Source organism: Aquila chrysaetos, chromosome 6 (genome assembly GCF_900496995.4).
Source record: "Aquila chrysaetos chrysaetos chromosome 6, bAquChr1.4, whole genome shotgun sequence".
NCBI lineage: Eukaryota > Metazoa > Chordata > Aves > Accipitriformes > Accipitridae > Aquila > Aquila chrysaetos.
Genome location: NC_044009.1, coordinates 14,335,512 through 14,353,323, shown reverse-complemented (window position 1 = coordinate 14,353,323; position 17,812 = coordinate 14,335,512). Strand labels below are relative to the sequence as shown.

At 42.6% G+C, this 17,812-nt stretch overlaps 1 protein-coding gene across 16 annotated transcripts in view; it reads right to left on the bottom strand.

The window, feature by feature from the left end:
• The window catches only part of IKZF2 (IKAROS family zinc finger 2), a 120,858-nt gene that overhangs the window by 58,241 nt on the left and 44,805 nt on the right, over positions 1-17,812 (bottom strand). The gene's annotated exons all lie outside the window — the stretch shown is intronic.

The following is a 17,812-nucleotide window of genomic DNA, read 5'->3' as shown; positions in this document are numbered from 1 at the left end:
AGACCTACCAAAAGTTTCAGAGATGCATCAGGCTTAAGAACTGACCTCCTGCTTCTCAGCTTTAAACACAGGATCTCCCTTCCTTTCAAGGAGTTTAAGTCACAAGAGCAAAGGACTTAGCCACAGCTGTTTCTTCCAGGTCTCTCCTGCCTTGTGCACCAAGACACGGGGCTTCCAAAGACAGGACACTGCACCGCCACAGCTTGCGGAAACAAGAACCCTTCACAAGCAGAACTGTTCAAAACACAGGGACCTAGTGAAGCCAGGCTTGTGGGCTGTGTCAGTAAGCTCCAAATCACCCTGCCTGCACGGGCAGGTTTCCTGACAGAGGGGAAATCAATCTCTGGATGAGCCTCCAGTGCTTTTTTGCTACCATATTCTGATTCATGTAAATGGGACAGTGCCAAGGCAAACAGGTCTGAGGTGAGACCTATGCTGCTGGCTTATTTATATTTGCAAGTGAAATAAGCGCAGTTGAAGATCTTTCATATTTGCCTGGTTAGACTGATGGGCTCACCACTGATTTCTGTGATCCTTGGGTCACACGACAAACCTCCTCGAACTAGCAAAAGCTTGTGGGATCGGCAAATCTTTAAAGAAAATGAATGCATCAGGCTTTTTCATGTAGGGGTGTCGGTGCAAGGGTGTTTTAATCACCAGACACCCCCATTTCAATGCCTCAGTGGTTGGTCGAACCTGCCGAAAGGCCTGTCCCAGAGTCACACTCTCCATCCGCACTGTCAGCCAGAAGGCAAGCCCACGTGCCTGCTTCCCTAAGCCTTGATCCTGCTGAGGGGTTTAAAAAGGAGGTGATTCAGACTTCATATCTAAGCAGTCTTTGACCTCCGTACTAAGGCCATTAGCACGAGTGCCGGTAACAGCAGTGGACCTGGAGTGCAAATGCGTGCTCTGAGGCTGGCCGGTGCCTCCAAACCCTGGCCAGGTATGCTCCAGAGCAGCTGCCCAAGGGGCCCCTGTCTGGGAACCCAATGAGAGAGTTAGAAGTAAATGTGTCTGATTGCTGTGAGCCACCACAGTTTCAAACAGCAGGCCTGGAAATGTCAGAAGAACAAACCCTACTACTCAGACTTCCTCCTTCATCCTCCTTTCTCCTCCTTCCCCAGAATTTATAGTTAAAGAAAACACAAGGTTCAGAGACTGATGTTGATGTTGCAACTCTAAATCACTGTTGTTAATCCTAGGCAAAGCGTAATGAACAGGGTAAAGGCACTAGGGACCAAACAACGGTAAGATGTTGCATTTTAATCATAAAATTGTTGAAACACATCTTCCACTATTCATCGAGGCACTAATGGGAGCTAAGGAATGAAAGTACTACTACAGCAAAGCACATCCAGAGCAAGGACACAGACAGATCAGATCACAGCAGACTAGTATCAGCACAGGCACCGTCATCGAAATGGCCTGTAACTACGAAATATTTGAGCGCTTCATTTATAGAAGGGAGTTGATATTTTTGTAGTCACAGAGATGCATTTATTGTTTAAAAACAGAAACAATGGCACAGACTGAGAGCTTGACCGTGACCTGGCCCCAGCCAGTGCCAGCGGGTGGCTGTGCTGGCCTGGGCGCAGGATGGCCGTCCCCACCTACACCCAGCGTGGTGGAAGAGCACAGTCCCCCAGGGACGGCGCTCTGCTCCACAGTGCTAACCCTGGTACCAATAGCACACACAGGGAAATATGTGGATGACAGCAACATCTTGCTGGCCTTGAGAAAGACGCCCTAAACTTTATGCAATTGCAAATCATCCCCCAAGGACAAGATATAGCTTTCTTAATAGCTTCTTCTGCGAGGCCACCACCACCTCAACAAGGGGAGGAAGGACGGCAGAAACAGGTCAACAGGAGGCCGTTTGCATGGTGAGCATGAGGGGGCCCGGCCCACCACAGCAGCAAGAGAAGCAATGGGAAGCCATCCAAAGCTCGTGCGGAGCCCAAGGTACGGTGGGTGGCACAGCCATCGCCAGCCTTGTGACCAGGAGAACACACCCTCAGTGGAAGTGCTAGCAGAGTGGGAGCTCTGCCAGCTTCGCGGGCTGGCAGGGAGAAAGCTGAGGTTTTAGTCCCACCTCGCTGTGGAAAGCACGCGTTTGTGATTTATGGACAGCCCACTTTCACAGCTAAGGAATGGCAGTTCCCTCTAATAATAGCAGCCTTTGGGGGTATTCAGCAAGTCTGAGAATGAAGCCCAAATAAACGGTTTGCTGCCTTCAGGAGCAGTATTTAATACACTTGGCCACACAAGTAGCTAGGTTAGAGCCAGAAATAGTGCCCTGCACTCCTCACCTAAAACCCCGGGTCGCTGCCACAAGCCTGCACGCTCTCCACGCACAGCAATGCACAAAATAACCAAAAAACCCTCATACCAATTGTGTATATTTATATGTACTCACAAGAGAGACAGAAAGCCTTGTGTCTTACGTGTCGTCTTATGTATATAAATTTTTCTCCCTATTTCTCTGACATGGAATAATAAACACTTGACTGTAATAAGTGCTGAGCACCACAAGTTCCCATTCAAGTCTCTGGACCTTTGCCTGCTCAGCACATATGAAAGCAAGGCTGCAAGATCTTACAAACTGGAAGATCACTTACTTTATCTTGCCCTAGTGTTTCTTTCTGCTGAATGATGGCTTTCATCCAACAGGATAAAAAGCACAACAAAACAGAGCGAGCTGTTCGGTGAAATGCACCCTCCCCAAACACTCAGTGCTCCACAGCTCCTGCAAATGTATCTCACAAAGCTCAAGTAATTCATGTTGCATCTTTCATAATATGCCAGCTATTCTGCAAAGTTGTGCAGGCTGTTTACTCTTCTTATTTCCCTCACCTTCACAACACACAGAGAGCACCGTCGTTGCCATTTTCAGAAACCCTCCGCTAGCTCTTGTTGCTGCAGGAAGGTTTCCTTCATCTGGGACTAGCCACAGGTCTCCAAGGAGGGGTGCACTGGTGCAGCAGGGATGTCCTCAGCTCATTGAGAGGGCTTTGCTAATCAGGTCATCTCCGCTGCCTTACATCATACTAGTGTATATGTTAGGCTTGTGTGGTAGCCTGCATACAAACAGGCGCTTAAATTGCATATAGTTTGTTTTCTCTGTTCACAGCCAGGCTTTGAAACTACAATCATTTTGCGGCACTGTCTTTGTTTTCACCTACAGCCACAAACTCAGACAGCGTAATGAACTCTGCTGCAAAGGAAAAAGAAACATTCAAGGGATGTTTATGGCTATCCTGCATCATACACAAGTCTCTACGTCAAATTTCACCCTGGGTTCCCTTGCCTTTCTTGTTCACATGCTTGCTAAAAGTGGCAGGCTCTCTCATTCCTTGGCAAAGCAAAGCATAAATAAGTAAATGGAAAAAAAAATTAAAGTTTTTGGCACTTTTCCTAAAAATCACAGCAAAAGAGATAGCAGGGATAAACTGTAATCCAGCTCACTGCAAAAGCATGAACTTGAAGTCAAACCATTTCCCTCCAGTTAATACAAGTTCCTTCCACTTTTTCCCAGTCCAGCACAATACCTCATGGGAAAAGAGAGTCAAGCAGCCAACAAAAGCTTCTACCTATGAACACGAAGCTAATGGCACATATTCACCAGACCACACAGCAATGTTTCTTTCTTTTTCTTTTTTTTTTTTTTAGAGCACCAACCAGCTGATCCTGAATCACACTTTATCCTGAGTGGCCAAATTGAATACAATTATTGTTAATGTCTCATAAGTGCTAATTAAACTGCAATTCCCTGTTAAACAGCATTTTGGCAAGTTTTCAGTACCAAAATATTTCCTTCACCCACAAATTAGTGTAGCTACAAACCAGAAGTTGGAAGATCCACCTAAGAAAAATATTCCTAGTATTTCATCCTCTGACATGGAAATTTGTTTCCTTCACAAGTGAGATCTGGGGGAAAAAAAACCTTCCTGTCTTGCTGAGAGATCTGATCCCCAGGTGGGATGTAAATTAAAGCACTGGCCATCTTTTTCTTAAGCAAGCAAGTTAGAGTGCAATTCCCAGTACAGAACAAAAAATCCTTCTGTCCAACACAACAGGACCATGCCCCTCTGTCTCCTCCACTGTCTGCTGTCCTAGGTCGTTGCTTATTTTATCTGTGGCCTTGGAAAACCAGGCTGGCCACTGTCACCAAGGGTTTGTGGTCTCCAGCTAGAGGTTAGCCTTTCCTGGCAGCAGCCACGCACCACCAGCCTCTTCCTGCTGCCCCCAGAGCAGCAGAAAAAGCTCGCCTAAGCCCTCAATCCCTCCCATGCCTCTTCCCCTATCCCTCTTCTCTCGCCAGCAGGAAATGAAGCTTTGGCCCAGCTTCAGATACTCATCCTTGAGGAGGCAAAATTCAAATCTGACGCCCCCGAAGAGCCTTGGGGTGGCTCTGTGGGTGAACACAGCGAAGGACATTTGCAGCTAATGTGGACACAAGGTGCTCTCTGACCAAACTCGTCTGATAACGGGGGGCAGGTTGTGCATTAGCTCTCCCAGGGTCTGCTGCAGATTCCTTGTCCAGAACACAATATAATGCAATATTCAAAGCCTGGATAATATGTCTGTCTTTACCCCAGAATGCAAATAAATTAAGAAATTGTTACTTCCCTACGAGACTGAGCTCTAAATACCACAGCACAGTGACAGGCAGCTACAGCACAACCTTCTGCATACCGTCTTGTCAATGGTCAGTGACACCGTCTATTTTAATCATGAACTTCTCCTAGGCAATGGATTAATGACATTGCTAATTGGCAGCTAAAGACAAATAGAAAATGACCCAGCTTCTTGCATGTTTTGAACCAGGGTACGTAGCTCTTACACATCGCAAGACTCAGATGCGGAGTGTTTCTATACTATTAAATGCACTGTCTCTATACTGTTAAAAGCACTTAGTAATGGTGAGTGGAATACAGTTAATTTTAAGAGCTGGAGTGTCAAACAGATAAATGTTTTGTAAAATTAAAATTAAGGGGGGGAGGGGGCAGAACTCTTCCGTCTTGACAGATTTTGAAAATTCAAGGTAAGGAATGCCCGAAGCTGGAAACAATGAGCCCTGACTCTTTTTCAGTCTAAGAGCACTCTGGTAGCAAAAAGGATTCTTAAAGAGGCTGTTTACACCACTCCAGAAGTGTAGTGAGACTTTAATGCATGTTTAAACATACCTTCCTCCTGGAATAGTATAAAGGGGTCTTAGTGAAAAGAAAACTTGCCTTTGAGTTTCTTGTTGCTGGTAGAATTTGGCTCTTAATTAACGAGGCTTTTTGAGTCCATTTTGGTGTAATTTTGAGCAATTAAATGTGTAAACAAGGGAGCACTGACAAATCTTCCTTCTTTAAAAAGGCACCCATAGAAAGGGTGAGAATGCCAGCTGAGGAGCAGCAGAACCAGGCAAGGAATCTGCTCTGTTGTCGCCTCATAGTCACAAAGTACTTGGCAAACAGGTTGACATTAAAAAGCAAGTTAGCTGGAAATTATATTTAGTTCCTGAGAAACAAACAGGCCTCCCCTTCTCCTCATGTTGCGCTGGTGCAAAGCAGGTATCGCTCTAAAGCTGCATAGGTGTGATGCTGAGGAATAAGGAGAATCAGGTCTGCTCAAGGCATTGACAGCACATCTGCTGTGTTGGGGTTGATAACCGTGATCTTCAGGAGAGAGGAAGATGTCTCTTAAATGACACCTGTGGGCAACACTGCCCTAACAACACTGTAATGGAAAACGTTTCAGTTGGGGGTTAGAAAGGTGTATTTCAAGGGAGCAAGTTCTGCCTTCACAGTAGATTGAGGCTTTCTGGAGGCTTAGAGAGAAGTGAAGCTGCGTCTGGATGGAACAAATGAGGGTGAATGTCACCTGCAAAGAAAGGGGAATTACCCAACTCCTTTCTCGAGTCAAGCGACAAAAGACCAAACAAGGCCTCTTACATTACACGTGGACATCCCCGATGCTGGGTGTCAAATTTGTTTATCACAACATGCCAAAGATTTAGCTTTTGGCCACTGAGTAAGTGGGAATCTTAGATGGTGACACCATGTTGTCACAGTGACCTCAGCAGGGTTATGTCCATTCGTAACAGTTAAATCAAAGAAATATTTCATAACTAATATAAAGAAGAAGGAGGGAAAGGATTTTTAGAAGCTTAGTGCAGAGTCCTTTTCTGCATGCTACAAATGGGATTCTTCAAGCCCACATGGAGGTAGTTAATACGCCAGAAATTCAGTGAGAAATGATCAGCTTATTTAGGCATCCTTAGAAATTTTTAGTTTTCACATTGAAGAATCTCAGTTTAAGCCTGCTACCTCTGAAGTCAATTTAAACTCTCACTAAATGCAACAGAGTACTTATTTCATATCTTCTGGAGGTGGTGTGTGCAGTAAGTGTAGACTAACAGGTCTGTTACACCCAAGTTTAGTTTAAATTAGGATGTGGTTGCATAGCTAAGCCAAGCTTCAGTCAGGTTTTAGCTGACACAAACTATGGCTGCCATCTTCTCGTTCCCCACCCCTTCCATCTTTTATACTGGCACCAGTGCTTATGGAACTCGGTGGTAAACCAATCTGGTTGAAAAACGAACCTTCCTGAAAAAAATCAACCATTTTCAGCTGGATCAGGCCCCTGATCAGGCATACCGTGCCATCACAAGAACCAGCTTTGGCTAATGTGGAGCAGCACCCTGGATGTCACTGCATGCTTTCAATAGCAATGGTTTTAAAATACCAGGCAGCTTCTCCCAACCCAGCTGTCCATGGCCAGACACAAGGAATGAAGACTACAGCAGTGAAACCTGTGGAACAACTTTTATGCTCAAATGGCTATACAAGCTTATACAAATATTAAACTGAAAAGACCACAGTTACAGTTGGAAGGGCTCCGATTTAAGCACACAGCATCCCAGCAAGTGCAGCATTAAGACCTGAAATTTCTTTTCTACCACAGGACCAAATTCTGATGCTCTCAATGATTTTTGAGTCACATACAGTGAGAACGCTGCTGAAGTCCAAAGGCTGAGACACCAAGTAATGAGTACCTTGATATAAGTAAGGATGGCAGTATCTAGACCAGAATTTGCCCCAAATGCCCAGCCTTTAGGCATGACTGTTTGCTCACCACAAGTCACCCATGCTGCATACCTCCATCTGGCAAGAGCAAGAACTCCTAATTGAATATATATGATTGCTCAGTGTCGCAAGATTCCTCTCCAGAAGGACCTCAGGCCAAATTTCACCCACAAATGCATCTATACAACTTGTACTTACACAAGTGAGAGTCATGTATTCATAACCCAGGGTAGGAAAAGTACTCCTGATGACCCATCCTCCCCCTCCCTTTTTGCCTATACTTACAAAGTAATTATGGTGCAACAAGTATTGTGCTTAACGTAATACACGGTTTCTGCCAATTCCCTACAAGTGCAAGGAAGAGATTCCTCACCCCCATGGCCGCCCATCCATTTGCAATGTCAGAACCTGGCCCCTGTGAAAGACAAGTGGAATGCAGAGGTACTTGGCTCCTAGCTGCTGTCTCCTCTTCTGTTGCTCAAGCTAAGTCAGTTATTAGGCTTGGACTCATGGATTTTTCCCTAAGGCCAAATCACGAGCAATTACTGGATACCTGTTTATTCGTTCTGCTACTTTTTGGGCTGTTTTGATGGGGTCAGAGATAGTAGGATTCTTCTTTTTCCTCTCCATTTTCTGTGGCATGAAACGTGCTTTTCTGGGCAAATGTCATCTAGCAAACTTTCTGCCTTTATCCCACACCTGGTCAGCCCTTGCGCTCCCCTGCTCTCTCCTGCCACATACCATAATCACTAAGTCTTTCTGCCTTTGTCTTAATGACTTTACGCTTGTTACAGATGGGCAGGTGATGGAGCTGGGGCAGGGGGGCTGTAGTGCATAGCAGGTGTTCTCCAGGGCCCCTTTTCATTGTAAACTTTTATTTCACAGTTACCATGAACTACAGGAGACAGGGTTCGGTGATGTGGGTGGTCTTTCACAGTCCTTTCCCTTGCCAATCTAAAGCAAGTCTCTTACTGTCTGCAACGTACATTAAATACTGTCAGTCTCCTCTCCTACCACAGCTCTTTTTTACTTCAGTAGAGTTATTTCTGATGCACACTGGAAAGCAGAGAGAGGAGGAAAAATAAAATCAGGTTCAGTCCTGCAGTGAAACACTCTGTCTCTCTAAACATTAAACCATGAACACCTTTTTATTTTTAAGGCCGGTTCAAATTCTAATAAGGGAGCAGAAGAAACATATACTCATTGAGCAATGACACAACATTCACCTCTAAGTGGATTTTCTAAGAGGCTGCTAAGAGCTCTATATGGTACCCAAAACTATAAGTTTGTAATGGAAAATGCTGACAAACTACAGCTATATATGGATCATCTCTTATAAACAAAAATAAAGTGATTTATAACATCCATTTAAAGTGACCAAAACCTCATTGCTCACTCATTGTCATCTCTGCTTCTTAAAAAGTTCATGACTTCCTAAAATGCTTTCCAACGTACGCAAAGAGTAGTAATTATAACAGTAATGATTATTTCATTTATAAGGAACTTTCCATTAGGGATCTGCACTATATTTGAAAATACACCTGAAAAAGTTGTTTGAAGCCAATGGAATGACTTCTCTGGGTCTGGACCACGTACTTTGCTTCATTTTCTGGCATTTTTACCACTAGAGACGTTATTTTAAATAAGTGAAAGGCTTTCATTACAAAGTTATACCTTTGAATCATTAACACCTTTCAGGAAAAAATTTATTTGTTTTTAATTATATAAAGTCTAAATCATCTTAATGTAACCTGAGCTAGCCATGTCCTCCTCCTCTAAAGGAGGCACCTCCCCTGGCTCATCAACCCATGGAAAATTATAGGATAAGCACCTGCCACAAAAAATATTTTCTGTCTTTATCACTACATTGTAAAAAGGAGATTAACAACAAAACCCATTTCATTTATTTATTTGAGTCAAAGCCTTGTCTGCACCTTTGGAGGCAGGTGGCTGATAGAAAGCAATGGGCAGATCCCCAGGTACAGGACCATTTGCAGCCCTGGATCACTGCAAACATCTGAGCATAGGGACTTCTCACTGTGCACTTCACAGTCATTGCTGTGTTGGACTCCACCATGATTAAAAGAAAAAAAAAAAAAAAAAAGGGGGAAGCAATTTTGCCTAACCATGGTATGACTGCATGAAGTTGAAGGAAAACTCTTAAAAGCCAGTGTCTTTGTAAATGCCGAGTTCTGTCAGCATAGTGCTGCTTTGAGACATGTATTTTTACTTGATACTGCTGAAAAAGTGTATTTCCCTTACTTTTTTTTTTTTCCTTTACTGATTTCAGATGGCCAATGGGGACCAGGATTTGGGAATTTGGGATCTAGAGACACCTGCTCACAGTTCAGAGACCCCCGAAGTATTAAATTCAGCACATTAAGGCGGGACTTGGAGCACAAAAGTTCACCTACATCTAAAGATGCACATGAAAGGTCTACTCCAAGAACCAGACACTGACAGTATGTTATAAAGATGGCAGAGTCTGGTTTAGTCCCTTAACTTTTCCAGATTTAAAGGACAGAACAGTTTATAATAATTTTCCACTTTCAGAAGTCACTTCAAGAATCTAAATCTGTTTAAGCCCCAAATTTAATATACTAAAAATGGGGGGAGGGTATCTCTGTTGCCTCCTTCCCACAACTTAAAACAAACCAGCTATTAAAGCCGCAAGATATTTAAATGACTATTCATTCTGATTTTTTTTTAAAGCAGTGTTAGGCTTTCACCTGTATCATTATTATGTAGGCAGTGACAGATGGCAATGGAAAAATATAAAATAACTCTTAGAGTATTAACTTTTTTTCAGTACCGTATGTGTCAGATTCTTTAGCATAAATAAATGGCATTACACAGTCTCATTAAATCTATACATCTGTGTAGTAACTTGCAATTTATGGATATTTTCTGACACAATGTTCAAACCAACAGGTTTAGCTCACATGTTTCTTTTCTCACCATGCCATCTCCAAGTCACCAGAAAAGCAAACAAAAGCAAAACCCTACAGTAAATATTCCCGAAAAATTCTGTAAGATTTGCTGTTCATCATCTACACATATTTAAGGGTATGAGAAGGGAAGAGAGTGGTAGGATCATGGAAGAAAGGGACTGGAGGGAGTTGGCAAGTAAAACAGGTAATTAGGTACCTAAAAATTTACATATCTAACAAGTAATGAATGTTTTCTCAAGTTAGATTAAAACAATTAAGAATGGGGACACAAACACACATTTTCTCATATCAACCACTTAAACACCAAAAGCACCTACCAGAGTTTCACCACAGTACCACCACAGTACCCAAGAGCACTGAGCAGATACCCCCATCGACTGCTCAAACAAGAACGGATGAGGGACTGCAGGACTGAACCCCAGGCTGAAATATCTGCTGAGGAGGTCATACAATGCACCATCACCAAACAAGCTGAAAGATACTGCAAGGGGCTTTGAGCACTGCTCGGTATTATTCCAAAAGGTCAAGAAGATGGAGACATAACAGATTCATAGACTGAAGCATCTGATACTTCCCCAGCAGATACATGCAGCCCTCTCCCGAACACGTTCCATAAATTCAGCTACTCCATGGAAATCACACGTTCAACCACCACATACAGCCATGCATACAGCCTCACTGATGGATAGCAGAACTATTTCATTTCTTTGTCTTTGGTCTGCTGTAAAGCAGCGTGTCTCCTTTGTTTTATTAAGGGGCTGAGGCTGGGCAGCATCAAGGAAGGTCCCTGATGCCTTGTTCTAGCTTCTGCAGCCCAGGTTACCGAGGGAGAGTGGGGACACTGCTCCTCCTGGGGCACAGGGCCCTGAGGAAGGCAGGATGTGAGGAGAGGGCTGGCTTGTACACTTGTACATACAAACCTACTCCTGGGAGCACCCCCAGGCGCACCTTCATTCATCCTTGAGCAGGAGCAGGGCAGCTGCAGGGACCTCGTAGCTGCTACAGTATGTCACAGTTAAAGAGTCTCTTTTTGGGCAACAAGTTGTCTTTGGGAGCCCTCCCTTTAGCACAACAGCCCGCTGGTCCAGGCTGGTGGAATGGGATGCAGCACCACTCACTGTTACTAAACATTCATTAAAGACGTCACCAAGAGATAAAAATCTGTAAACATAGCTGCAGTCAAAGAACAAGTGCCTGCCACAGAGGAGTGCAGCAGCCCTGCAACTACATTCCCGACTGCTGTGTTTCAAAAGGTACCTCCTTTTTCAACTCCTGTGATAGTACCTTTGGAGATGTTCTCCAAAGAGCTCCAACAGGTCTGCAGAGCTGTTAATACCTCCAAAATATCACAGACTATCAAGAAAGACTCCTGCCTGAACATCAAGTCACATCTTACAGACAAACTCAAACCTCATGTACATGACACATTCCCATTGGAAAGCTTAAATTTGGCATTAGCAGCAACTTCTGCACGTCACCCTTTTGTCTCCTTGGGTAAAGGATCTGTTGGGAGCTATTTACGTACTGGCTCTTTTCCTCTAGGAGGAGCTGGTATCTCTGCCTAAAATTAAGATTGCTTGACACTTCCTACGATGAGGCCCTGTTTTTTACTTGCTTATCACTTTGCCAAAAACAATTTAGGCTGAAATTTATAAGCAATATTTTAATTTTTTTGTGTGAAACTGCAAATCAAAACTGGCTCTGACAAAGATGTCGGAGAAACCACCACTGGTTCTTAGCATTCAAGTAAGGTGATCCATGACAGGCCAAACTAATGAAGCCTAATTTTCTATGGATTTGTACCCAGGGTCTCTTTCAAGCCCTCTTTTCTTGCAGTAATCCCAACTGGGGTTCCTGCTGCCAAACAGAACAAGTGACATCAGAGTTCCACTTGCCTTCCCCCTCACTAACAAGGGCCAGCAATCCCAAGAGACCCTTTGACCATGCCCCAGATTTCATCTTATGTGTACACTTATTCTATTGTGTCGGTTCAAGAAAAGTGAGACCCAGAGACACAGAACATCACTGACATGCCTTACGGGTTTTTTGGAGGAGGATCATGTGCATTTAAAAATCATTACTCACTGCAATGAAAAGAAGAATAAAAGAAAGAAAGAAAAAAAAAGAAATAATTTGGCATCCTAAGAACCTCACTAAAGCTCTTTAAAGTGCATAATTCCATCACCATACTGTACATAGCACACAATCTCTGAGGGGTAATTATCCATGGATTGGAAGCCAGTGTGAATATACACACAGTCAGTCAATACGATGTTGTGCTTGCTGCTGCTGCTTTTTTTTCTTTTCTCTCTCTCACTCTCTTTTTTTTTTTTTTAAATCAATTTTAATTGTTGTGGATCTATTTCTGCTAATAAAAGAGAGTGAACCAATTCTGGTCGGATAGATTTCTGGATACGGAAAATGAGTGAGCAAAACATGTGAGAGTACTTACTGTATTACCAGAAATATTTATAAATGGCTCTTCCCTCCCTCAGCTGGCAGAATATCAAAGCACTGAGGAAGCAGCATGGATGACTTCTGAAGGGATGGAGAAAGCAAAAGTCCACTCCATCATCAACCTGGGAAAGCAATGCCACAGAGCTCCAGCAGAAGCCCAGAGTGGAACTGCTCTAACAGCAACATCTCCCCTCTTGTCAAAGGACTAACGTTATTCTGAGTGCAAACTGTATTAGAAAGGATCACGAATGAGCCTCTACAGGGAATATATAAAGTGTCCAGTGGGTTATAACAACATATGAACTGGACACCCAAGGTTTTTTGCAATTCAGATGTGATTCCCGGGACTGTCAGTCATTCCAGCTGAGGACAATCATGTGCTCTGAAGGCTTGATGCCTACATACACCAAGACCAACCTAGACTCTTCAGGCTTGAGAGTAGTGCAGCCTTCTCTATGAAACACAGCACTATCACAGTGCATTAGATGTATTTATATCAGCAAAATAAAAATGTGGAGACAAGCACATTTTCAAGAGGCACAGGGAAAATCATCCATATCCTTGTGTGAGAACTTGGCTGAGAAAGAAAGGACTTTGCACCACAAGCTCCTGCAAACAGGGTTTCTGCAGAGGTACACACACACACAGAGCTATACCAGGATGCAGATTCCTGGTGCGGACACGTGCTTTTGCATAACTCATACCTGCACACAGACTAATGAGGCTTTCTAGAATTGGATTAACCAAATACACACTCTGAACTTTGTCTAACGTCATGATTTGTTTCCATGTATCCCACTTGTGTTAATGCAAAGGTATACAGGCCAGCTGTGGACTGCAGATTTACCTGGGGAGAGACGAGCACCCAGTTGGCTGGGCTGCAGAAGCCTGCTGTTCGTTCCCATCGGTGGAGAACTACAATAAGGTGCACCAATTCCCAAGGTAGCTTGTGCATGTGAAAATGCCTGGGGGTCCTGATTCAGTGCAATACTTAAGCAATCACTGATCTTTAACATTAAAGTCAACAGGACTTCGGTACATACATCATAGGTAATTATATGAATTCATCATTGGGCTGAGCAAGCATGTTCCAGCTCACAAAAGCAATGAAAGGACAACATGCAGGAAGAACGAAAAGCCTTCAGGAAAGGATTAGTAGTGTCACAAGTTAAACATCTCCTCCCTGATGACATACAGGATCGGGTCAACTGTGCAGACAAGCGAGAATGCTATAGCATGAAGCTAGAAATGGTAAAAGCCTGCTCAAACTACTGCCTGTAGTAGCATTCCAGATAACAAACACAGAATACTAATGTACAATAAGCAATAGTTTAATAGCTCTCCTGTATAGGAGAGGTAGAGATTTTTCAGTGTTTAACTGCACATCATTTCTATTCCAGATCTCCTACTTGGCTGTTTTAACTTAGCTAGCAGATTTAAGTGTAAGAAATAACAATAAACTTCTCTCTGTAATCAACCTCTGAAACCCTTCAATTCTTGCTTTACGGTTCTAAAAATCATAACCTAGGAGGGCTATAACCTAATAGCCATATGCTGTCATTAACAGTCTACTGAATTACAAATAATGTAGGACCTGAGCGACAACTCCGCCCCACTATTTTAAAAATAGATAACAGGGGTTTGATGAATATACGAACACATTTCAGTTACATAGTACTAAGTAACTTAACACTAGTTATAATCAATATTGGTCTTTTAAAAAAATACAATTAAAAAAAGCATTATTTAAAAAATCATCTTAATCCACAGTAAATATCCAAGTTCCTGAGATGATTATGTCTTCTCATAAGTATAGGAAATAGCAAGAATTTACAGTAGGTCATTTGAGTACCCTCACTCACAGCAAGCAGAAAGTAGTTCAGCACCTGCTGAAATAATTGCCAAGCAAGGAAAAGATAAAGATATAAAACAAATTTATTGGCTGTCTAGCAGACTTTACATTCAATTTTCTCTTGTCACATTCTCATCAAGTGTATGTACCCACACAATTCTAGTTGCAAAGGTTACGATCAGAACTGTGTCAGATTCAACAACCCAGCTGCCAAATTTGATCTGAGGGGTTCGGGAAGGTAGTATGCATACTCCCAGGTAGGACATATAATTTTATATATCACATGTGATGCTTCATTTATCTGCTTTCATGTGCATAGTGGATCCATTGATTTCCTTTAATGTTCCCGAACATTCATAAGCACCATTATTCATGCATATATGCTCAACAGCCTTTGCAGAAAGTGACTTGTTCATATAAGCAATGCCTTGTTACTACTCTGTTGTCAAGTTTCTGGCCTAGGGGTTTGGGATCATTGCCTTCCTTAAAGATATCATCAACAGGGGATTCTCACTCTAGGGTAAGAATAAAGCATCTACCATGAGGCAGAGTCTGAGGTGCTTAAAGCTTGGAGATTTATTTTAGGCAGCTGCACCCCGGCACACATGGAGGTGGAATATTCCAGTCTCCAACTTTCAGTTCTGGTGGGAGACATAAGGAAAATGGAGTTTTTGCAGTGACTACTGAAGACAAAAAGAAAGAAATAATCATATGGGTCAAACAAACAGAAATGTTTCATTTGCTATGAAAATAATTTGAGTTGACTCGAGACGTTTATTTGAGCAAAAAGAAAATAAAACATTTCTGAAGTTGTATAACCTCCCCCTTTCAAGTGCTGGCCTGTTTGAGCTGAAATACGTAATTTTGAAGCAAACACGGAAATGTTTTCTACTTCCAAACATCAAAAGCCATTTCAATGTTGCTGAAGTGTTTTCTCCCCCAACATTTTCATATAACTTGACTCAAATTTCATTCTGGTCCTGCTCACAAGCTGCCTTTTCCGGCAAATTTATTACTTGTTATTTCCACCTAGCGGTTTCCACAGCAAGCTCGTTCCCAGCAGGCTGTAAGGATGCAAACCAGTCTTGAGCTAGGTCTTCTGCATCAGGAACTAGGGAAGCACTGAACTCATTTAAATCAAGGAATTTCTGAAACAGGCATTGTTTACAACTAAATAAAGTAAAAAAAATTTCAAAATAAAAAAGCAAATATTTGAAACCTCTATATGTCCTTAACTGCATGACGGCATAGTTACATAATATTTTGGAGAGCGAAACAGCTGTGAAACAGCTGTGCCTGCTATCCCTTTCTTCAGCACAGATGGTCAATTCAGAAGCCTTCACTGTGTTCCTGGCTGCCCAGCCATGAGAGGGATATTGGAACTCTGCTGTAACTACACCTCCATGGGTCCTGAAGCCATACCCTCTGCTGTGTCTGGAATTGATCCAGCTGAAAAATAACCTGAGGTGAATAGGGGGGTGCTGATAGAAGCATGAAGCTGGGAATAAACTGAAAGGGGGAATAGTGGCTGCGTATGCCTGAGTGAGTAGTGCTGTCCCTAAACGCAAGCTGCAGGCTCCTCAAGGACTCAGCTTTCATCTCCTGCATGCACTTTCTGCCTACCACGAGGTGCAAATCTAGGTTCGGCTCTAGCTCTGCTCCCAAACACAGGTGTGATTATGGAAGTCAGCACGAGGCTGCTACAGATAATCCAGTGCTTAGCTGAATTTATAAAAGCCCCTCACTTCTCTGGGCCCTAAACTTCCACTCAAAATCAGTTAAGGCACTTTCATAAATCTTACTTGGCATCTAGTTGCATCTTTAGGTGCCTAAACACATGTTTAAACAGGAACCTAAATCTCTTTGCAACTCAGTTCATCTACAAAATAGAGGTTGTAATTCTTTATGTTATGGGGGTTCAGCAACAATAAATTGATTAATGTTGGAGATTAATGTTCATGTGCTTAAGTCAATGCAAGCAGAAACAAATCCTAATTCAGCATAAGTGACATACACTGCTTACAGGAATCCCAGCATTTGTAAAGCCAGTGCCTTCTCTTTCAGGGACAAGATACATCTGCTTGCAAAGAAACTTGCACAATTTTCACTCCATATATTTTGGCTCAGGCTAGTAGTAGCAGGCTGCCTTTTTTATGAGCCCTTCAGAAAAAATATCTCTGTACATCCTTTAAGTTCTCTACTGTTGGGTTCAATGAAATTGATGCAGAAAAACTTGGAACGTAAATTCAAGCGACAACTGAAGTTTAACACAGGCTGCAAAAAAAGAAAGGCAGGCAGGACTTTGCATATGTTTGCACAAAAGAGAAATTGTTCAAGCGAGTGGGAAGAAATTTCTAATGCTAATGTCTTATAACATGACCCCATGCCAGTTGAGATGTCTTTTACAAGGACCACATCACATGCTGTTGATTCCATGACTCATTATTTCCAATGCTGAAAGAAAAGTATGGCTGGATAGCATGCTAAGAAGGAAAATTAATTTGTGTCACTACAGTAAGTTTTTCCTATATTGCAAACAGAATACATTGATTTAAAAAAAAAAAAAAAAACCAAACCAAACAGAATCTGGATGTTAATTTGAGGTAAAATAGGTCATTAATAGTAATTTGGAAAGAAAAAGTAACTACATCCGCTAAAATAGTATCTGCTTGAAGAGACACGGAGCAAAATCCTATCTAATATTTAATACATTTTATTCTCCCCCTCTATAAACACAGCTCATGACTAGCATTGGCTTTAAAGAGGGGTTGCATTATACAGAAAATGTCAAGGCTGTCATTGAGAAATTCGTGAAGATGAAGCAGACCCCAATTCAAGCAGAAGGAAGAACCTCTACCTCCCTTTGGGGTCTATGGCAACACTTCGAGCACTTGCTCAGGTTGACTGAGGCCAAGCTCTCCGTGGCACTGCTACAGTCTCTACCTTCTAAGCTGGCAAGGGTGTTGATCAAACATCTGTTTTCATCAGAAATTCCATCTGGATTTTAGAAATCTTCTCAATTTAGATCTCATCAAGACTTGCACACATCTGCACAGAGCTTTGATTTCTAGACACCAAAGGCTTCCAGCAGGAAAAAAGCTTCTCTGAATAGTTTCCCACCCACCCTCACAGCAAGACTGATAACAGTACATTTGTGTCTGTGCTTTTGGATAGAAAAGGTACACATATGTATATATGTACACACATGTGCTTTTGCTGGTGAAGCTATGCTCTCTTCTTAGCTTGGGTTTGGATGTCCTCGCTTGAAAAATATCACAGCATCCTGAACTTATCGGAACACTGTCTGCCCTAGAGCCCAGCACAAGAGGTTTTAATGAGCAAATGCCTATGCTGATAGGTTTTGTTTCTACTGTATCTTTATTTGCTGGCTGGAGAATTTAGGTGCAGAAAAGAATGTGGATGTCAGCTGGATACCAAACATCATTGGCCACTGGTTAGTCAAGCAAACGGCAGGA